Source organism: Centroberyx gerrardi, chromosome 18 (genome assembly GCF_048128805.1).
Source record: "Centroberyx gerrardi isolate f3 chromosome 18, fCenGer3.hap1.cur.20231027, whole genome shotgun sequence".
Lineage (NCBI taxonomy): Eukaryota > Metazoa > Chordata > Actinopteri > Beryciformes > Berycidae > Centroberyx > Centroberyx gerrardi.
In genome coordinates this window covers 20,650,817-20,674,890 of record NC_136014.1, presented here as the reverse complement: position 1 = coordinate 20,674,890, position 24,074 = coordinate 20,650,817, and the positions used below count along the sequence as shown (strand labels likewise).

Below are 24,074 nucleotides of genomic sequence, written 5' to 3'. Positions count from 1 at the left end.
GCAGGCGTTATAGAGGAATCTACTAGTCCTTATGCCTCCCCAATTGTGCTTGTTCGAAAGAAAAACGGGGACCTGCAAATGGTTGTAGACTATCGCAGGCTGAACAACCTCACTAAAAAGGACGCCTATCCTTTGCCTCGTATTGAGGAGACATTCACATTACTGCCGGCCTCAAAATGGTTCACTGTCCTCGATCTTAAAAGTGGGTACTATCAGCTGGAGGTGGAGCCATCTGACCGGACCAAGACAGCGTTTACAACCCCCTTTGGTACATGGCAATTTCGGAGAATGCCACAGGGCCTGACCAATTCACCGGCAACATTTCAACGGACTATGGAGAAAGTAATGGCTGGATTAAACCTTCAGGAAGTTATTACTTTTCTCGATGATCTAATAGTCTTTTCAGACTTGCTAGAGGAACACGAAGAGAGGCTGATGAAAGTACTGAAACGCATTGCAGACTTCGGGCTTAAATTATCCCCATCTAAATGCAAATTTTTCCAGACAAAAGTGAAATATCTGGGACATGTGATATCTGCCCAGGGAATCCAGCCTGATCCTGACAAAGTAACAGCCATCGGGGAATGGCCACGCCCTCAGACTGTTAGAGAACTTAGATAATTTCTGGGTTTCACTGGATACTACAGGAGATTTGTCCGTGATTATTCCAGAATCGTCAGGCCTCTCAACGACCTCTTGAAAGGAGAGTTTGCTCCCAGACACAAAAGCCAGAGCCACTGGAAAAGAACAAAGTCACCTTCTCTTACAAGCAGTTGGACCAATAGCTGTCAGGAAGCATTTGAACTTATCATCGAGAAATTGACATCAGCACCGGTCCTTGGCTTCGCAGATTGGCGACTGCCCTATGTGGTACATACTGACGCTAGCACAACAGGGTTAGGCGCGGTTCTATACCAGATCCAAGATGGTCAGCCTCGAGTGGTGGCCTACTCTAGTCGTGGGCTTTCCAAAAGCAAGAAAAATTACCCTGCCCACAAGTTCGAGTTTCTTGCGGTCAAATGGGCAGTAAGTGAGAAATTTAATGACTACTTGTATGGGGCTACTTTTAAGGTGCTGACTGACAATAACCCTTTAACCTACGTCCTCACAAGTGCCAAGCTTGACGCAATAGCCACAGGTGGCTTGCCGCCCTATCAGTCTACAACTTTGATATCCACTACAAATCTGGCAAGCTTAATGCTGATGCAGATGGGCTGTCTCGTCGGCCTCAGGAGCTCCCACAAGAGGATGAAGAGTCGGTGGAGTTGGATCGGAAAATATCGAGTCTTATGGATCGTGCTAGCCTGTCCCCTGAGGAGTTTAATGTCCTTGATGGAGAGGCTATGGACACTCTGTGTATGCGTCACGGTGTTAAAGTCCTTGCAATCTCAGAGGGAAGTGCAGAAGATGAGTATGAGATACCTGCCATTGAAACTCTGTTATGTAGTGAGGGTGCTGTCCCTGACAACCTGGAGGAACCGCTCCCATGGCCAGGCCAGCCAACACTCGCAGGGATGTCTACAGGCGACTGGCAGCAGTTACAGAGAGAGGATGAAAATCTGGCCCGTGTTAAAGATATTTTAACCAGTGATCTAGACAGTGACACAATAGATAAGCGGCTTGAACAGCCAGAAGTGGTGCTACTCCTGCGAGAGAAATTAAAACTAATCCTAGTTGATGGGGTGTTGTACCGCAAAATTCTTAATCAGAGAGGTGAAGCCTTCCACCAGCTTGTCATGCCTAGTGGTCTCAGAGAACGAGCTTTCCAAGGTATCCATGATGAGACCGGGCACATGGGAATTGAGGGGACCTTGGAACTAGCTAGAGCTAGGTTTTACTGGCCAAAGATGGCTCAGTACATTGAGGAAAAATGTAAAACCTGTGAGAGGTGTGTGAGGAGAAAGGCCAGAGCACAAAGGGCAGCCATATCAAATATCAAAGTTAGTGGTTCTCTTGAACTTATTTGTATAGATTTCCTGACCTTAGAACCCGACTCCAGGGATACCCGAAACATACTGGTCATAACCGACCATTTCACAAAATATGCTCAAGCCTACCCAACGAAAGATCAGACAGCGAAGACTGTTGCCATGGTACTGTGGGAAAATTTCATCAGTCACTATGGTTTTCCTCGCCGAATACACAGTGATCAAGGCGCCTGTTTTGAGTCAGGGGTAGTGACAGAGCTGTGTAAACTTTCTGGGATGAAGTCTCGCACCACTCCATACCACCTGAGAGGCAATCCTGTAGAAAGATTTAACAGGACCCTGCTCGACCTCTTGGGAACTCTGGAAGACAAGAGAAAGGAGGAGTGGAGGAAGTATGTCCGGCCCCTAGTGCATGCGTATAAGTGCACCAGAAATGATTCAACTGGGGAAGCACCTTTCCTTTTAATGTTTGGAAGACAGCCCCGCCTTCCAATTGACCTTTGTTTTGGCATTAGTCCACAGGGCCACAACCCCACAACATTCACATTACGTGCAGGAGCTCAAAAAGAGACTCAGACATGCATACCAACTAGCTTCTAGAAATGCGGAGAGAAGGCAGCTACTGAACAAAAGACGTTGGGATGCCAAAGTGACCGCTCTGCCCCTGGAAATGGGTGACAGGGTCCTTGTAAGAAACTTGAGCCTGAGAAAGAAACACAAAATCTCTGACAGGTGGGGAACTGTTGTCCACATTGTGGTCAAACAGCCTGATGAGAATATTCCGGTCTATGTGGTAAGGCCTGAGGATGGAGAGGGCAGGGAACGAGTTCTGCATCGTGACATGCTGCTTCCTTGTGGATTCTTGCCTGCAAATTTGGTAGAGAGGAGAGAAGACCTAGCCAAGTGTTGCCACTTGCCAGCCTCTAGCCTTCTTTGCTGTCAAGTCACCGCTCTCTGTGATGTTTTTCCTGCTAGCTGATGGATGGGACTGGAGTTGATAGAGACAATAGAGACAGTCATTCTCCTTGGACGTTGAAGACGAGTTGGCAACCATCACCTACCTCTGCTCTTGGATCACTTGAGTATCAGAGAACATGTTTTTTTTTTTTGATATAGAGCTCTATAATATTTTTTTGGGTACCCAATTTTTGTTTTGTTTCGACTGATTACTGGGACTGTTCTCGCACGGGTCGAGAAGTATCAAGTCGAGGATAAAGACATTCCTTTCTGGGAGGTTTAATTGTTCATTGAAAGAACTTGATTTTTGATATTTCGACTATCTCTATACTGTTATTCATTTATGTTGTATGGATAAGTCAGAACTTATAAATTGAAGCAGAAGAGAATTTATTTTTATTTTTTTTGTGTGTGTGTACTTGAAACAAAAGGACAAACATTTGGCTGAAAAGCTTGACATTTATTTGAAGGAAGATACGTTCCAGTCCACTACTTTGGACTTAGGTAGCATACTACTACCAGACCCAGAATAAATTTCCAGTTACAGTACAATTTAAATCTGGTCTCATTTTAATTTATTTCTATTTAAAGAGGAACAAATAGATACTTGGTTACAGAAACATCTATCAACGTGTTGTTTAAATGCTCTAAGCAATACAATAAAATACAACACATCTTCTTTGTAGCGTCCATGTTGTTTCCACATTACGACTTAAAAGCTCATGAACACATTGAAGTCGGAAGAACGACTTCCCAACGGAAATGGGACCATCCGAGGAGCACATGAATGCACCAGGTTACGTATGACGAAAACACGTTAGTGCAAGCCCACCCGGAACCCATAGAGATTGCATTGCAGTGCCTGCAGTTAGAAAAAAATTGCCTTAACATGAAAGTCTATCAGAGCGATCTGGGCGATTTTCAACCAGACTGAAATTGCCCTAAAGGCTCGGTACTCCACGGAACTCGACTTGACGCTGCGGCTGATTGGACTATGATATTCAGAGGCAGGTCAAACTGTCTTGAAAATTTGTATAATTTATTATTATCATCATTATTATTATTTTTTACAAACTGTCTTGAAAAATTTTATAATTTATTATTATCATCATTATTATTATTGTGGCTCAAGGAGGGCGGCGCCCTATCGCCCTCTATTGGTCAGCCGCCCCTGGTGTGAATTAGTGTCTAGTAAGTACATTACAGTCTTTTAGCAGAGACCCAATTTGTCACAATTAAATTCAAGGTGTAAAGCAATTTGACTGGATGTCTCAAGGTAATAAATAATGATGCGTTATGGCGCACAGGGCGCATTGGAGACGCCGGTGCCAAGCGCAAAGCCGTCCTCTTCAGCCAGCTGAAGAGGACCACTCCGTTCGCACACTGTCTGATCCCCCGAGTCAGAAAACGAGAATACAGAACTTATCTATGCGTTTTATTCAAATCAAATGAATGTGAAATGTTGAGTGCGTGGTTCCGTTTTTCTGGCAAAATACCACTAAATAGGGTTTCCCCCATTACCGAGGTGAAACATTCAAAAGGAGAGACCTCCGGTGTCTCCTCTTCCCGCTGGTGGCGCTGACACAACAATGCGTTGTGCGCATTCCTGCTGCGCAGCAATGCGTTTCTTGTCATCAACCTTTATATCGGACAATTTATTTTGTATTTTTAGTCCGGCTCTCGGAGCTGGCAGCATTCACTGCTGCTGTGACATGTTGCCACTCAACAAACTGTTTCTGGTTGGTGTTGCCCGAACTGAGGCCGCCGGGGACATTTCTCTTTTACTTCTGGCTCCGGCTTTGCCATTTTGTCACACAGAGCATGGAATGACAAGCACATTTACATACACATCAGTATTCATTCAGGGCGTTTCATTAACCATCTACGGTTAATTTTGGGAGTTAAGGGGCGGAGTATGAGGCTTGTGCATGTGCGCAACATTTCAAGTTAATTGTGATTTATAAAGGGGAAATTGCGTGCAGGTGTGCGTACGCACGTTTCCGTTTAGGCATTCTTCAGTGGATGCATACGGCCTTAAGTATTTTACTTGCCTTTGCCCTGTTTCTGATGCCTGTGGAGAGGTATTGGCCCAAACTACAATGATATGATGATTGTGTTGTGATTGCTTTGTAATCTTGAATGTAAAAAAACTCTAAAATAATAACTGTAAAATAATAATAATAATACACTGAACAAAAATATAAACGCAACACTTTTGGTTTTGCTCCTATTTTTCATGAGTTGAAATAAAAGATCTAAGACTTTTCTCTATTTCTCTCAAATTATGTTCACAAATTTGTTTAAATCCGTGTTAGTGAGCACTTCTCCTTTGCCAAGATAATCCATCCACCTGACAGGTGTGGCATATCAAGATGCTGATTAAACAGCATGATTATTATACAGGTGTGCCTTGGGCTGGTCACAATAAAAGGCCACTCTAAAATGTGCAGTTTTATCTTGAGAAAAGACATTTATTAGGCACTGAACTATGGATCTCACATGACTAGGGCTACAGATATGCATTTTTTGAAAACCAGTCAGTATCTGGTGTGAGCACCATTTGCCTCATGCAGTGCGACACATCTCCTTCGCATAGAGTTGATCAGGTTGTTGATTGTGGCCTGTGGAGTGTCGGTCCACTCCTCTTCAGTGGCTGTGTGAAGTTGCTGGATATTGGCAGAAACTGGAACACGCTGTCGTACATGCCGATCCAGAGCGTCCCAAACATGCTCAATGGGTGACATGTCTGGTGAGTATGCAGGCCGTGCAAGAACTGGGATGTTTTCAGCTTTCAGGAATTGTGTACAGATCCTTGCAACATGGGGCCGTGCATTATCATGCTGCAACATGAGCTCTGGTGGACATTCCTGCAGTCAAAACTTGCGACATCTGTGGCATTGTGTTGTGTGATAAAAACTGCACATTTTAGAGTGGCCTTTTATTGTGACCAGCCCAAGGCACACCTGTGCAATAATCATGCTGTTTAATCAGCATCTTGATATGCCACACCTGTCAGGTGGATGGATTATCTTGGCAAAGGAGAAGTGCTCACTAACACGGATTTAAACAAATTTGTGAACAAAATTTGAGAGAAATAAGCCTTTTGTGTGCATAGAAAAAGTCTTAGATCTTTTATTTCAACTCATGAAAAATGGGAGCAAAACCAAAAGTGTTGCATTTATATTTTTGTTCAGTATATAAAAAAGAAAAGAAAAAAAGCATCATTAGAATTTTTTATGGGTTTTGGGGACACACACACACAAACGCACACACACACATAATGAGTGCATAATTAATCATCATATCTTCTTGTCATCATCTGTTGTTATGGCATCTCATGCAAACAAAACACATAGTTTCCCCACATCTGATTGGTCAACCGAATATTTTATTAATTATGGTAATAAGCTAGGGATTAATAAATATGGAAGTCAAATCCAAAGTTACTGCTCAGTGGGACAGAGAGCAAGGAATCACATCAACGTAGATGCATGAGCCATCTGGAGGGGTTAACAGGCATGGTATGGATTTTTATGGAGTGCTAAAACAAACTGAAAATGACTGATCGTAAACTGATATTGTTGGAATTGTATTCTTGCTCATAGAAATATTATTGTGAATGCAATTGTCTCAGTATTAGTGATCAATTATGGAAAACTGAATACACTGTTATCAGAATTGCAGGAACCAGGAAGCATGGAATCTGAATTAAACAAGACCGATTTGTTTAAGGACATACGTGTCTGTGATGTATCAGGTAAAGGTACGTGCATAATGGCAATCGCCCCTTTTATAGTACGTGTATTGTTATACATTTTCTTTGGCTCAATATGTGTTCTCACAATATGTGGAAACCTTCTTGTAATTACTTCCATCATTTACTTCAAACAGCTCCACACTCCAACTAACTACCTCATCCTCTCTCTGGCTGTGTCTGACTTCCTTGTAGGGGCTGTAAGTTTGCCTTTCAGCATGGAATACTCTCCAATCAAATGTTGGTATATTGAAGATATACTTTGTAAGATACAGCTTAGCATTAATACTTCACTGTGTATATCTTCTATTCTGAACTTATGGTGTATTTCTGTTGACAGATATTATGCAGTGTGTCAGCCTTTGAGATATAGAACTAAAATAAATGTTCATGTTGCTGGGGTCATGATCCTGGTGAACTGGAGTGTTTCTGCCCTAGTTGGAATTGGCATCACAGTTCTGGGAGTTATTCGTGGAAAATGTGACATTACTTGTTTTACAATTATTTTTCCAATTGCACTCGTTATGTCAAATTTTTTCTCATTTTTCCTCCCGGGAATTGCAATGCTCAGTATCTACCTAAAGATTTTCCTGGTGGCACAGAGACAGGCACGTAGCATCCAGAACACAAACTGTCAGAGCATGAAGTCTGGAGCATATGTCAGTAAGAAGGAGAGAAAGGCCACAAAAACTCTGGCTATCGTTATGGGCATTTTTCTGATCTGTTGGACTCCTTTCTTTCTTTCTCTCACCCTTCTACCTTTGAATAATTATTCAACACCAGCTCCTGTGAGCGAAACAGTTGCATGGCTTGGAATGTCAAATTCAATGATCAATCCATTTGTTTATGCATTCTTTTACAGCTGGTTCCGGGCGGCTTTCAGAATGATAATTTCTGGCAAAATATTTCAAGGTGATTTTGCAAACTCAAAACTGCTTTGACTTATTGTTTGGAGTGCTGAAATAATGACATGTCAAGAATTATAAATGCTGGCACATCTATGTGCACATCATCTTATCAATTATGCCACATTAACAACAGTAATATAATTCTTACGACATTAAGAATAGATCATTTTGCATTTTATAATTCCAGTTAAGGTAATGCCAGAAAATAAATACAGCATCCATTGAAACTTGGAATATTTGGTTTTGGTCTATAAATGCTGGCACATCAGTGTGTAGATAACAGCACACAGAGATATAGCGTCTATAGCCCCTTGAACAGTATAGCTCAGGGGTACTCAAACTTTTTTATTGAAGGTCCACTTATGAATTTTACATAAGTTCAATGGTCCGGAACAATGCCAGTAAAATGCACTCCATAACATAACATAAACATAACTTAAAGTACACACATTCAGTAGTACAGTATGGTGGCTTGAATCAGTTTGCCTGTAACCAATGCCTTGAACCTGGGCACAAAAGGTGTGACTGCCAGGCAGAGGCACTGACCCAAGTGTTCATTGGTCAAACTGCTGTGGTAGGAGTTTTTCACAATGTTCATCTTGGAAAATCCAGACTCACATCGATATGTGGAATAGCAATAATGTTAGCAGGTCCCGGGCCTCTGACTGACCGTGACAATTCGTTGTCATAGAAATGACATTACACTTTGTGTGACTGGACCAGAGTGAACGCATCCACAGAAACTGACGATGGGCGCGCGGCACACACAAACACACACACAAGCGGCTCCATGAAAGTAAAAATCAAGGATGGTTAACTGCAAAGTGTGTCACACATGTGCTCGCGCACACAAGTAAATATATGCACGTTCAATCACACAATGCGTCGGACACAAGAAAATATATTCCTACATTAACTAAGGTTACATTAATGTCTAATGTGACAAGTTCCGGTCCGGATTGATTTGTAGTTCGGTCGGTAGTAAATAAGGTAAACAATGCAATGCTTGGCATGAATTACAAGGTTACACATAGAACAAACAAAAATAGAATGGAAAGAACTTACAGCAAAACTTGTTTGTAAAAGTTTGTTTTGGAAAGTCATTTTAAAGAAGTAACTTCTCCTCAGCCAGAGCACTCCAAAGCCTGGGGCCGTGGCGGTCTGGTCATCTTTAAACTTTGTCTTTCTAAACCTCATCTTTAGTGTTTGACTTCAATTTCTGAACAATTAGGGGTCTAACATATTCTACGTAAGTAACACATGCAACAACCAAGGAGGTTCTACAACCCAAGGGACGTTTCTCACGTCCTTGCGTAGCAAAATGTGTAGGGCAAAAATTTGTAGCGCGACGCAAACGTCTGCTCCAATATAATCAGAAACGTGATCTACATGCGTTTGCTATGTAACCAGGCAGCTTGCATAGACTACTCGCCTTAGCGTATGTGTCCCTTGCGTGGAATAGCAAATGTAGACATTACAATCAGAAGGCAAAAGGATTTCTTATCTAGAAGGGAGTTGCATTATTCTAAAGGAGACAAAATAAAAGCAGGGACAACTTTCTTAAGGTCAGCAATAGACAAGAAAAATAATGCAATATTTAACTTCAACAATTAACTCAATTAAGCAAGACTGAGCAAGCGTTTTTACTTGTTCATTGACGCTTCAGACATCACATCCAGATTTTTAGTAGCAGGCTTCACATTGGTGAAGAGACTATCAATTGGGAATAGTGAATAAGGTTGAACCCTAGTGCGAACAACAAAACATACATTTCCATTGCCATACCTACAATGACCTACCTACAGTGAAAAGTTCTAGAAATATACTTAAAACACACTCAACACATTGTATTTTTGGAAATGTAGTAGCTTTGGTGTACTCCGTAATTAAAGTACACCTTAAAATGAACTGAAATTAAATTTTTAGTACAATGTAAGAATATCATTTTAATACATTAGATGGAAAAATATATATATATATTTTTAGTGCAATGATAGTTTTGCGTTACTGCAGCAAATGTTCCCCACCTTCAGAAGGTGGCCATTCATGTGCTCACCATGTTTGGTTCCACATATCGACGTGGAACTGGATTTTCCACGATGAACATTGTGAAAAAACTCCTACCACAGCAGTTTGACAAATGAACACTTGGGTCAGTGCCTCCGCCTGGCAATCACACATTTTGTGCCCAGGTTCAAGGCATTGGTTACAGGCAAACAGCCATTTCTCCCACTGATTCAAGCCACCATACTGTACTATTGAATGTGTGTAGGCTACTTAAAGCTATGTTTAAGTTACGTTATGGACAAGTTATGGACGTTGATTTATGTCAGTGCGTTTTACTGGCATTGTTCCGGACCATTGAACTTATGTAAAATTCATAAGTGGACCTTGGATAAAAAAGTTTGAGTACCCCTGCTATATAGCATTTACTGGCTAATGTGTAACAGTGTTCGTCACTAGGGGGAGACGTTGGCATTTATTATCAGCGTCGGTCACATTCTCAGGCAGACAGGAAGAACACCTGAGTATCAAGACATCGTCTCCTTTCTCATCTCTCTACTTATCCTGTTTCAACATGTTTGTACAATCTTTAAACACAATGGCCCCTCTTACACATTTAGATAAGACCCTTAGCTAAGCCTGGGTGTGTTCTGTTGTAGCGGCGGTCTTTGTAAATGTGTTTTTTAAGACAAAAGTCACAGTGGAACCCTAATAATAGGAATTCCAGCAATTACAATAGGGTTGCCTGCTTCGCAGTGGAACAGGACAGAATACCAAATAGGCCAGTTAGTGGACTAGGTTTGGTGGTTTGAAAAGTACTAGTGCAGTGATTAAGTTTAATCCTACATCGTTAGGGATACAAGTGTATAAGCTTTCCACATCCATGGATACAAGTATTGTTGAGTTGTCGACTGAATAGTTATGTAGACTATCTGTGTGTGCTACCTGTTTACCTTTGGGTATTTGATTTTAGGATTTATAAAACGTTTTACAATCTACATCCATAACCCCCTAGTGGCTATGAATGAAAGCAGACAACAACAAAATCTATCAATAATCTTATTGTAGAACATAGTTTTAAAATTTGGAAACAGCTACCTCGCCACTTTAGCCTTCAATCATCACTTATTTCATCGCCTCTTCTGGCAAATTCTACCTTTCCTCCTTCTGTACATAGTTTTAGGCTTTTGCCATGTAGCATGGGAATGGCATCACCTTTTATTAAGGATCTACACATAAATGGTGTTTTTGCATCATTTGAGCAACTTACAACCACATTTAATCTTCTGACCCTTTCAGATACCTAGAACTAAGAGACATTGTTAGGAAGAATTCTGTAGATTTCCAGTGTTCCATCTGAATCTGCTATAGGCCTAGATAGGATTCTGATACCGGATCCATATCTTTAGGGGACCATATCTACTCTTTATGATGACCTTCTCGCATTACAATTTCCCATGACTCACTCATTACGTAAAGGAACTTGGAATAGAGATTGATGGAGCAACCTGAGATGCTATTCTTCATCACATTGATCACTCTTCTTTTTGTGCTAAACATGGGGTGCATCAGTGGAAAATCGTGCATAGGATACATTGGTCCAAGGCTAAGCTCTCCTCCATTCTCCCAGATATAGATCCTGAATGCTGTCCTTATTTAGCACCTGCAGATCCTGTTCATACCTTTTGGTGATGTCCCTTCTCTTTTCACTTACTGGCAATTTGTTCACTACAGTTTCTGCTTTAACAGCCACATCTCTATCACCAAACCCACTAACTGGCCTATTTGGTATTCTGTCCTGTTCCACTGCGAAGCAGGCAACCCTATTGTAATTGCTGGAATTCCTATTATTAGGGTTCCACTGTGAAGCAAGGAACCTATTGCACGTGCTGGAAATCCTATTATTGGGGTTCCACTGCGAAGCAAGGAACCTATTGTAATTGCTGGAAATCCTATTATTAGAGGTCCAAGCACGTAGTGCTGGAACCCTATTGTTGTTGTTCAGATTTTTATTCTTCTGCTTCTTGTTCTGCCCTTCTGGATCTCAGAAAGCGTCTCAGCCACTACTCAGGCAACAAAATCCACGTCAATTGGCCTCATGGTGGCGCTCTAACAAGCAACTGTACGTTTTGGCCTAGAACTTCTGAACCATACGTCGTAGAAACAAAATTGCATTTCACCTAGATTCCTTGGGTCATTCCGCATCCATCTACAGTATATAGGCCCCTAAGTGTAAATATTTTGAAAAACACAAAAATTACAGGTTACTCCCAGCTATTTTAATCTTTAATTGTGTAAAATGGCGGGTCCTAATGTAACCACAGAAAACTATGGCTATAAATTGACAGCATTGCTGAAAGTTTTATTTTGGAGAGGAAAAAGTCGAAATCGGACACATGAATGAACTGGAAACTGCCTACAAGCAAAAACTCAAATTGTAATGACGAATTACATCATGTTTTGACTTTTGTTTGAACAAGTCTAAGTACTTGAGATGTTTATTAGCAATGTATTTATAGTATATTACCATAAGTGTTATAATGCTATTGCAAATGTATTTAAAGGACACCTTAAAATGAACTAAAATGATATTTTTAGTACAATGTAAGAATATAATTTTTAGTTTTTATTGAATAAATTCATCCCCTTGGGGAATGTTTGGGAGGTATACAAGAAGTAATACATATTCAGAGAGTACAATTGTTCTATTTCACAAGTGCAAATCACAGTAAAGAAACATGAAAAGAAACTACACAAAAAAATATTTATATATATAAATAAAATAATAAAAAATATAATAATAATAAAAAATAAGCAAAATAAAATTGAAAAATAATCAAACTGATCTACTCTTCCTTCTGTGAGTGGAATAGAAGCAGTAGGCTTTGACAGAGATAAATATAAAGAAGGAAATGTTCAAAAACAACCATCAAAAAAAAAAGTACTCCTCTGCTTCTACACTGAAGTCCCAAAAATGGTTCGCAGTAGTTCACAACCACCAAGGCGAAACACAGACATGTTAAAGTTTTTGTTCACTCAATAAACAGCACAATAATACAGAGAATTCTCATCTTCAAACTATTCCCAACCCAAGCCACCTTCACAACCCAGCCTCAATGCACATTGAAATTACAAATGTAGACCGCTCACACCCACTCCATCCCACCAGCAGCGCCACATAAATCAATCTGCATGGGTACAAATACATACATGCATACATATCCACCTTATTTTGGAATGCGTCGCTGTAGAAACGATTATGGCTCGAAATTCCGGTCAAGCACTGGAAATCAGGTGTAGTGGCGGTCTTTGGCGAGTAGTAGCGGTTTTTGTTGCAAGTAACAAACTTTTATCAGTCCATCGTTGTTTTTATTGCATGTTAATTTTTATGTCTGGGTTTATTTTGAGTTTCGCGAGTGATTGTAGTTGTCTTTAGTCTTTGTGCCGTCAAAAAATAGAAATGTCCCTCCGGAGTTCGGGTACAACGTGCGCAGTCCGTGGTTGTAGCTACAATCAGGCTAAGCTAAACCTGTAGCTAAAACAAGAGTGCTACGAGCACAAATCTAAGAAAAAGGCGGATTGTTCCTGTCCAAGATTGTTCAGTTTCCACTAGGGATGTACCCGAATCCGAATACGTTATTATTATTATTACGTTATTCAGGTAAGCACAAATAATGCGATGGAAACAGATATTTCTTCTACCCGAAGTTGCTCGTTATTATTCGGGAAAAAAAAGCCATGATTGACATATAAATAAAGGACTTGATTTTCCCTTTATCATTTGTAAAACAGAAAATGTAGTAAAACAGTAAGTAAAGGACAAATGAAATTTTGGTACTGTAGTGCAGTGACAGAGAGAGAGAGAGAGAGAGAGAGAGAGAGAGAGAGAGAGAGAGAGAGCGAGCAGCGCTCAGCAGAGGGAGGGGGGCTGTGTGTGCCCAGCCTGTGTGACACAGAGCTTCAGGAGAAAGCAAGGAGCATAGCCCAACCCGACCCGACCCGAGCCTGAATTATTTATTTTTTTTGTCATTTAAGTTTTTATTAAAGTTTTACATAAATTGACATAAAATGAAAATAATAATAATACAAAAAGTAAATAAATAATATTAAACAAAATATAAAATAAAATAAAGAGTGGCAGTCAATCAAAGCATCCAGTCAAGACAACACCTATAAATCCCTACCTCAAACTCACAAAAACTTGGTGTATTCCGTTAATACAACATAATAGAATATGTAGCCTAAGTCCCCACCTTAGCCCACGAGAAACTCCACACTCTAAGATGTTACATCCTTAATATATATGAGAAAGTGATTCCAGGCCACATTAGATTTCCCTTTGAGATCATTCACTCTGGCAATCATATCCTCAAAAGAGGCAGTTTCAGTCATCAGCCTCAACCAATCCGTCCACCCTGGACGGCGTGGAGTCTTCCAGTTCCGTAAAATGAGCCTGGCTGCAGTGATAAAGCCTGCTAAGGCTAGCCCAAACTCTGCTTTGGTGATTCCATGTGGCAAGATTGATTTATCTCCTAGGAGACACAGTCGTGGTGTTTCTGGGAGGGGTTGCCCTATCCACTTTGTGAGTGTCTCTAGTACCTCCTTCCAAAAAGAGTGTACCAGAGGACACTCCCACATGGCATGCAAAAATGTGCCCAATTCCCTCTTACATTTCCAGCATTTATTATCTTGTACCAGGCCCATTCTATAGAGCTTGAGTGGTGTGAAGTAGTACCTATTTATAATCTTATAGTGAGTAAATTTATTTCTCACATCCCTCGTGGCCCAACCTATATTTGAGACAATATCCTGCCATACCTCCTCCTTGATCTCACTATCTAAATCCCTTTGCCAAATCAGTCTCAAATTTTCACATATTCTGCTCTGGTTATTCAAAGATTTCTTATAAAATATTGATGCGGAGTGGCCTGAATTATTTATTTAAAAACCAAGCCCGATCCGGCCAATACCCGACATACAGTCTCGGGTCCCGTCGGGTTCGGGTCGGGTTGCAGACTTCTACTAGCGAGACAAAAGCCTGGTGTGGCAGCTGGATTTCTTTCAAACCTCCGTAACCTATACATCAAAATGAAGCTTAGAACCTGTAGTTTTTAGCTGTATGTGTTAATTTCCTTAAGATGTAACATGCTGTATGTATCAGCCATAGGTTTCATGGAATCTAGTTAAAAATTAAAAAAAGAAATTCAGAAATAAACAGAATTCTGCAGTCAGACTTTGGTGCCACTGAACTTTCATTTATTTCATCGTATCGTGGTTGAATTCCTGAACCTCATATCGCATATCGAATTGTATCAGGATATAAACATATCGTCCCATCCCTATTACAAATGTTATATAGTCAATCACTTGCACACACGAACTCAGCTGATTTAGTAACTATTTATTTAGAAAAATTAATTAATATAGCCCATTTATATCTTCAATACATTTTCATGAATAAAGAACAATGTTGGCGATTTGCTATTTTTTTCTGAACTATATTTACAGATTACTCAAGCATCCCTAGCCCCCCCCCCCCCCCCCCCATCCTCTCCTCTGTTCTCTCCTCTATCCTCCTCTCCGCTCTTCTCTCCTCTCCCCTCTCTCATCCTCTCCTCTGTTCTCTCCTCTCTGCGTCAAAGTTATATGCCTACCTGTAGGTAGTACCCACACTGTCCATTCGGCAGAATGAGGAATTGCCCATCAGCCATGGATCTGATGTCACCATGAGGCCGACTCAAAAACTCTGAAAGTGATGTGAAGTTCTTTAGAGGACATTTCACTTCAAGAAGCTGTGTTGCATCCAGGATTCCATCAGGACTGGCTCCTAACCAGATGGTCAGGATGCACCACTAGGCCTTTCCTCGCCACTGCATGTCCTCTTCCTTCCATCAACTGAATGGCTTTTTCCTCATTTTCTTGGCCATACTTGGTGGCAGTGTTACCCTTGAAAGTTGGGAATAGATGTTCACTGAGGAACTTTCCTGGGTTGGTAGTGGTGCGTTTAGGGACTTTTTTGGCTGTGCTTGCAGTAAGGCGCAACTTCCTGGCATCATGCCACATCTGTGATGCACTTTGCATCTGGGTTTCCTGGGTCAATCTTTCTGCTTGGTTAGTGGTTAGGTTAATGTAGGTCTCATAAAAACCACGGCATTTCTCACAGGTCAGCTCAGTGCCATGTGCAGTGTGGGGCATCTGAGGATTAAATGGTAGGCCTAAGTCTACTTCACTCTGGCTCAATGAGATTTCACTGCTCGCTACATTTGCCCTGTAGCACAGCTGAAGAAGACCATCGGTTGGAAGCTGGAAAAGTGGGGCCATTATAGAGGAATCAATATGGGATTTAAATTCTGCATGGTTCTTGAAAATTTTGGGAGAGGTAGTTGGATCCGATGATGATGATACATTTGAATAGGTGTGGCCCGGTTGGTGATGCTTGAAATGTATGTGTTTGAGCTTCCTCTGTCCTACATTTTTTCTTGTCCCTGAATTCCACTTTCTCTGCACATCAGTGCATGACATCCCTGTCTTTCCCTGTCTCACTGCATTCTCAACCTGCAGAATAAAAAACGATTTAACAGGCAGCGTGATTTGAATCCAAGTAATGACCTAGTCAACAGAACATAAACTTTGACCAATTTGATTTTTGCTTTTGACATACATGCTTTTATTTGAAAGTTAACATGGAAGAGGACAATTCTTTAAATGAAAACAAAACAGTGATTGTGATCATACAAAAAATTGGATTGGCTCGCGATCACTCGATTATTAAATTATTGCAGCAGCCCTAATTGGTATGGTATCTGTTTGTTTTACCTTCATTTAGACCTACTGTGCTGAACTTGCAAGCAACTGACCTCCCACAATATAGCAGCTGCGTGGCCACAAGAGCGTCCTGGTCCTGTGATGCATGAACATCCTGCTGTCTGTATGTCCCCTGACATCGTAGCTAAAACCCAAGCTTGGTGATGTGGTACCTTCAGGCTCTGACTAGGCTCAACTTCAGCTTTTAAATAAACAAAGTCATGACCCACAGACTTGATCAGTACACATCCAACTTTATTGCTGTGCAGGTACTGATAGGCTTCGGAGCTTTTTAGGTTGTTCATAGCCTCACCATCGCTAGCAACCGAATCAATGAAATAGCTAAAAATGCTACCGTATGTTATCCTTGGCCACTTTTTCATGTCATCCTCCCATCCCTCGATAGAAGAGGTAAGACGACATCACCCCGTCTGAGCGATGTTTTTGAGTGCTCCCACATCGTCAAATTTAGCATTTAAGCTAGCAATAAGAATGGAGCCGGTCGGATGTTTACAGTGGAAGTCCTTCCCATATTTTGCGCAAGGCATCATGGGAAAGTTTGAACACAACGCAGTGTGGCTGGTTTGGACCGGCTACACTGGCATGATCAGCAGAAATTAGGCAGAAACTATTTGGAAATTAAGCTGCAAGCATTCAGCTATTACCTGCTTATTGGGAAATAGCGGAATATAATTATTAAATAATGTTGGGCTAATTTTCAAAAATATTTGAGGTAAATGTTGATGTAATTTGAGGGTAATTTAAAAAAAAAATCAAATAAGTTACTTGCTAATTATCACCTACTTACCATGAAATTTCCAGACCTGTAAAATGAAGTGTTACCAAAAGTTCTTGAAATTGATCAATAAATGTTGTTGAAATGATATTGAAATGTACACTGTTTATTTTATTTGATAGAAAGTCATACAACATCTATAGGCCTAGATACTTCGGACCTTTGATGGGAAGAAATTTTAGTGACTGGACTGTGACTTTAGTGACTCCTTGAATTTTAGTTGAATACCCCTGCTCTAGATGGTTCATGCATCTATGTTGATTTGAATTGTTGGTCTTTGTCCCACTGAGGAGTACCTTTGGACTTGATTTTCATATTATCAATCCCTAGCTTATTACCAGATTTGAAAAACACAGGATGTGATATTGATATCCTTTGTGCCGTTGAGGACAGACTTTGGCTCTCCAGCCACGTTGTTGTGCTTCGGCTGCTAGCTCTGCATACCAAAGCATCTTGCGCTGGTATGCCTCCTCCACTGAGTCCTCCCACGGAACTGAGTTCAATGATGTACACAGTCTGTAGTGAAGTGGACCTGCTTCACTACAGGTGAAGCAGGTCCTAAGGCCAGGTCTGGCCTTAGGTTGGTGGTTGTGATCTCTCATGGGAATCTGAGTTGCTGGCCAACATCTGCCAGCATCTTCCAATCACGGGCTGAGCTTAGCTGTCCTGGCTCAGTCTTTTGGGGCAGATCTTTAGGTCTTTTGGCTCCTTCTTTGATGAACATAGATGTTGTCGTGGGGCGTGATGCTCTAGCGGGCATAGAGTTTGTAGCCGTCCGTTTGTTCTCGATTGTTGATGCTAGGCTCTTCAATACCTGGTTGTGCCGCCATGTGTATTGGCCTTGCACGAGGCTGACCTTGCACCCAGTCATGATGTGCCTGAGGGTTGCTGGTGTTGAACACAGGGCACACGCCGGGTCTTCTCCCAGCCACTGGTTGAGATTCTTTGGCGTTGGAAGCACGTCGTAAGTAGCTCTGATGATGAAGCTTAATCTGCTTGATTCCATCTCCCATATATCCTTCCAGCTGATCTTCCTCCTTTCGAGATTTCCCCACCGCATCCACTGTCCCTGCTTGGCAAGAGAGACAGCTTTTGCACACTGTGCAGATTCTTCTTGCCGACGCACTTCCTCCACCACCAACTTCCTCCACCATAATTAATAAACTCTTCAGTTGAACAATCAAATGTGGGGAAACTATGTGTCCTGTTTGCGTGAGATGCCATAACAACAAAAATTAAGCGAAGCCTGCGAAGCTAGTTCAGGCAGACAACTCGACTTACGCTGCAGTCACGTGATACACACACTACTCATACAACTCTTATCAAGTGCCCCCCTCTCAATAAGGCAGTCTATTTAAGCTTCCTGCACCTGCTAACACTCTTTCACATTGCCATGCTGCTGCTACGCTGCTCAGACTGCTGGTTACTGCTGCTCAGTGTTGGTGCTGCTAACCATACATCATTTTATCATCCCCACCTCCACCCCAGCATCCACCTGTAGGCTCTGATTCTAGGTCTCCCCCGGGGTGGGGGTGGTTCCCTATTGTCACTCCCTGCTCTCTTAAGCTAGATAGATGTATGCTCGTAGGGAGTGACAGGATCAGAGCCTAGATGCCATACTAAACTCTATATATTTGCATTCATTCTCAATAATCTGTTTATGTGAGTTGGCAGACTGAAATATGAGTAATTATGCACTGTGTGTGTGTGTGTGTGTGTGTGTGTGTGTGTTTTAAACAATCTCCAAAACCCATAAAATATGTCAAATGATTGTTTTTTGTTTTTTATCCAATTATCATTCTCATGAATTTTTCACATTCAGGGTTACAACGCAATCACAACACAATACACACAGTCATAATATCACTGTAGTTTGGGCCAATACCTCTCAACAGGCATCAGAAACAGGACAAAGGAAAGTTAAATACTTAAGGCCGTATGTATCCACTGAAGAATGTTTCAATGGCAACATAGATAAAATTTTGTGAGGGTATCGTGGCTGACGATTTTTGTTCTCTGAGCACAATTCAGGAGTATTGGTGGCCAGTGCTTCCAGGTGCTCCTGCAATGTAGCGGCTATCCTATTTCCCTCATTCAAAGGGCTTTTTGCTGCCTGGTCCTCATTCATTTTCAATGAGAGGTGCGCGGGAGATGTGGAGGAGCGGCGGATTGGCAGGCGGAGTGAGATGCGGGCTCGCTCTTGTGAAAAAGTCGCGTTCGTGCTCGTATCATGCACACGCCCACCTGCCTGTTCAACTTTTTGAGACCGCGGCGCAGAGTTTCAGCACACAATTGATTAATCAGTGGACGCCATGTCGCTTGACTAGTGAAATGAGAGTTTGTTCATCTGTTGTCATTGAGTTTGAAAAATGGAAATAAAGTTCATTATTTAGGTCTGTGATTTCCCCAAATTCCTACATTAATGAGACCCTAAAGTGTCGGTAGAAGAGTGGGTGTATCAGGTACTTACATTACAATTCAGTAGTTACGTATATGGCTATGTAAACATATGCAAACGTTAGTTAGCTAGCTAGCTATCATTATAGCAGCATCTAATGCCCAAATAATGCGCACAATAGCCTATTTGTGGCAATGCAATGATGGGCAAAAGAAGCACAAATTTCTCCCCATGCAGTGGAGCTGGAAGTGTTGGTGGCAGAGAAAACCCCAAAGAGCTGCAAAGAAGAGATGTTTTATCAGCGCGTAAAAAGTCACTCTGGAACGACATAACAAATAAAGTGAATGCAGTTGGGCACCAAAAGCGCGATTTAGCGGAGGTAAAGAGCACTGGTATAATATGAGGAGGTGAACCAAAATGCTTACCACGAATATAGCCAAAGAGGAGCCTTAATTCCCTTGGAGGAGCAAATGTAGGAGAATCTGACTGAGATGCAAGTGACAGGTGTTACATATAGCTGGAGAACCCGCGCAAAAATGATAAGACATGCTTTTCCTAGGTCTTAAATTCCGTGCGCAACCAACAGATGATAACGGCCACTGCCTCTTGCCAATTTCTATAAATCCCTCCCTTTATTTTGTGCCTCAGCCTTGGAACACCCACAAATACATACCGTATTTCCTCTAATATTGGACGGGGCCTTTATTTACCTCAACTGCAGAGGGTACCAGGCCTTTATTGGAAGCAGGCTTATATTAGAGACAGGCCTTTATTTCTAAAAGTATATTTGCTCCTATTTTAGTACGAAGCCTCCTTGTTTTCTGATCTGCTTCTGTTACGGTACGTTAGGTAGACGTTTTTTTGTTACTGCAATGCATTACGATAATTACGGTAATCGACGACGGCATGCTCCAGAGACTTCCGCCGGCCGAGCCATCTTGTGGCACTTGTACGTTACTACAAACTACAGTTACAAACAGGCACCAGGAGTTTACCGGTATCCACCGTTGTTTGCATGTAAGCTGAAGCTAACTGAAGCTAACTGAACCTGGGCGCCGATGTGTTCCCGGTGATCCGGCCGAGATTTCGGCGGGGGTCCGGGGCTTGGATCGGGAGGATCAATGCGGGCCGTGGGCGCGGTGGAGAGGCAGCGGCGGAGAGAGGAGACAGACACGGTCCAGCCATGTACTAGGTTTTGACCTAGTTTTTTCCCCCGGCCTGTATTTGAGGCCGGCCTTTATTTGTTCGTGTCGACCACGGCCCCGGCCATTATCGGAGACCCGGCTTTTAATTGACTACAGGCCACTATTAGAGGAAATACGGTATGCAATTAGACCAAATCGCAAAAAATGGCGCACCCATGATACCCATGCCCTGTGCGCTGTCTTAGTAGATCAGAAAGCAAGGTTTTAGCACCCGCAATGTGATTTGCACTGGCGCAAACCTTTAGTAGATCCAGGCCTAAATCTCTGTGTACTGTACTCTACACACTGAGATTGTGTGTACAGTACAGTGACAATTCTAATATATATCTATGAGAGAGAGTGGAAATAAGATGTTAATCTTTATTGTGCCAGCATTTATAATTCTTCACATTTCAGTATTTCAGCACTCCAAAAAATGAATTTGTGTATTTGTAAGCTATACTGTTGAAGGGGCTATAGACACTATATCTCTGTGTACTGTAATCTACACACTGATGTGTCAGCATTTATAATTCTTGACATGTCAATATTTCAGCACTCCAAACAATAAAGTCAAAGCAGTGTACATAGGAATTACTATTGAATTGTAGAAAAAAACCTGCTTCACTTTACAGATCCGGTACCATGTAAATACATAGAAATCACTGTTGAATTATAGAAAATAGACCCGCTTCACTTTACAGGTCTGGTACCATGTCAATACATAGGAATTACCATTGAATTGTAGAAATAGACCCGCTTCACTTTACAGGTCCGGTACCATGTAAATACACATGGATGCAATTATGTTGTTGTATAATTATTTACAAATAACGCAGCCACGTTACTGTGTAATAGTTTTATTTGTTACTGACTAATTAGGAATAGTTCATACATTGTTAGGGACCTGTAAAATGAAGGGTTACCGAATTATATTACTGTTGTTAATGTGGCATAATTGATGAGATGATGTGCACACAGATGTGCCAGCATTTTTAATTCTTGACATGTCATTATTTCAGTACTCAAAACAACACAAACAATAAGCAAGTTTTGAGTCAAAGCAGTTTTGAGTTTGCAAAATCACCTTGAAATATTTTGCCAGAAATTATCATTCTGAAAGTGGCCCGGAACCAGCTGTAAAAGAATGCATAAACAAATGGGTTGAGCATTGAATTTGACAATCCAAGCCAATTAAATGTTTCAATCACAGGAGCTGGTATTGAATAATTACAGAAAGGTTGAAAGGTGGAACAAAGAAAAAAAGGAGTCCAACAGATCAGAAAAATTCCCATAGTTTAGAGTTTTTGTGGCCTTTCTCTCCTTCTTATTGACAGATGCTCCAGACTTTATGCTCTGACAGTTTGTGTTCTGGATGCTCCGTGCCTGTCTCTGTGCCACCAGGAAAATCTTTAGGTAGATACTGAGCATTACAATCGCTGGGAGGAAAAATGAGAAAAAACATGCCGCAACAATTGAAATTGGAAAAAATAATGTAAAACACCTTCCTTCACAGTTTCCGTCATGGACACCCATAGTTATGATGCCTGTTCCAACTAGGGCAGAAACCCCCCAACTCATCAGGATCATGATCACAACAACATGAACATTTATTTTAGTTCTATACCTCAAAGGCTGACACACTGCATAATATCTGTCAATAGAAATGCAACATAAGTTCAGAATAGAAGATGTACTGTAGTGAAATATCAAAGCTGCTTCGTATCTTACAAAGTACATCTTTAATATACCAACATGATGTTGCAGAGAATTCCATGCTGAAAGGCAAAATTACAGCCCCTACAAGGAGGTCAGCCACAGCCAGAGAGAGGATGAGGTAGTTAGTTGGAGTGTGGAGCTGTTTGAAGTAAATGATGGAAGTGATTACGAGAAGGTTTCCACACATTGTGAGAACAGATAATGAGCCAAGCAAAATGTATAACAATAAACGTATTGTTAAAGGGGAGATTGTCATTATGCACGTACCTGTACCTGCACAAATACCTATGTCCTTAAACAAATCAGTCTTGTTGAAAATGAATTCAGATTGCATGCCTCCTGGTTCCTACAATTCTGCTACACAATGTATTCACATTGGACTTGACCTTCATATATATAAATCCCTACCATATTACCATAATTAATAAAAATCTTCTGTTGACCAATCAGATGTGGGGACACCCCTATAACAACAAAGATATGAGTAATTATGCACAGCATGTGTGTGTGTGTGTGTGTGTGTGTGTGTGTGTGTGTGTGTGTGTGTGTGTGTGTGTGTGTTTTAAACAACCTCCAAAATCCATAAAATATTTCAAATGATCTTTTTGTTTTTTTCAGTTATCATTTTTGTGACTTTTTCACATTAAGAGTTACAAAGCAATCACAACACAATACAGAGTTGTCATATAATTGTAGTTTGGGCCAATACCTCTCCACAGGTATCAGAAACGGGGCAACGGAAAAGTAAAATACTTAAGTACAGTGGCCCTGAGGGTCAAAACACAAAAACATTTCACAAAACACAACGACATTTCACAAAACACAAGAGTATTTCACAAAACACAACAACATTTCACAAAACACAACATTTCACAAAAGAAATTAACATTTCACAAAACACAACATTTCACAAAACAAATTAACATTTCACAAAACACAACAACATTTCACAAAACACAACAACATTTCACAAAACACATTTCACAAAACAGATTAACATTTAACAAAACAACATTTCACAAAACACATTTCACAAAACAAATTAACATTTCACAAAACAACATTTCACAAAACACATTTCACAAAACACATTTCACAAAACAAATTAACATTTCACAAAACACAACAACATTTCACAAAACACAACGGCAAAAGAGAAAACAATTCAACATTTCACAGACAACGGAAAAGGTAGGTCCTTTCTTTGTTGTTACTGATTGGATGTATTCGTTGTCACTCAAGATAACAGGAAGTGGGACCAGAGCAATGGCTCTGAGAGATGCGTTCCGCTGGTTCAAATTAACAGAAAATAATGCTTCTGGCGTTTAAAATAAAAGCGCAATATTTTAAACATGTATAAATACTGTTTTAAACCAATTACTTTGTATTTAATCGTCAAATTCAATAAGTGAACACCCATATTAATGTTTGAAGTCAAAATAATAATGAAAAATGCTATATGTGCCATTTTTAATTTGAAATGTCGTTGTGTTTTGTGAAATGTCGTTGTGTTTTGTGAAATGTTGTTGTGTTTTGACCCTCAGGGCCACCGTACTTAAGGCTGTATGTAACCACTGAAGAATGTCTCAATGAAAACATAGATAAAGTTTTGCGAGGGTATC

At 40.9% G+C, this 24,074-nt stretch overlaps 1 pseudogene; it reads right to left on the bottom strand.

Annotated features, from left to right (window-relative positions):
- Window positions 1-21,791: 21,791 nt before the first annotated feature.
- LOC139923458 (trace amine-associated receptor 1-like) lies at window positions 21,792-22,708 on the bottom strand (annotated as a pseudogene).
- Between the last annotated feature and the right edge of the window lie 1,366 nt (window positions 22,709-24,074).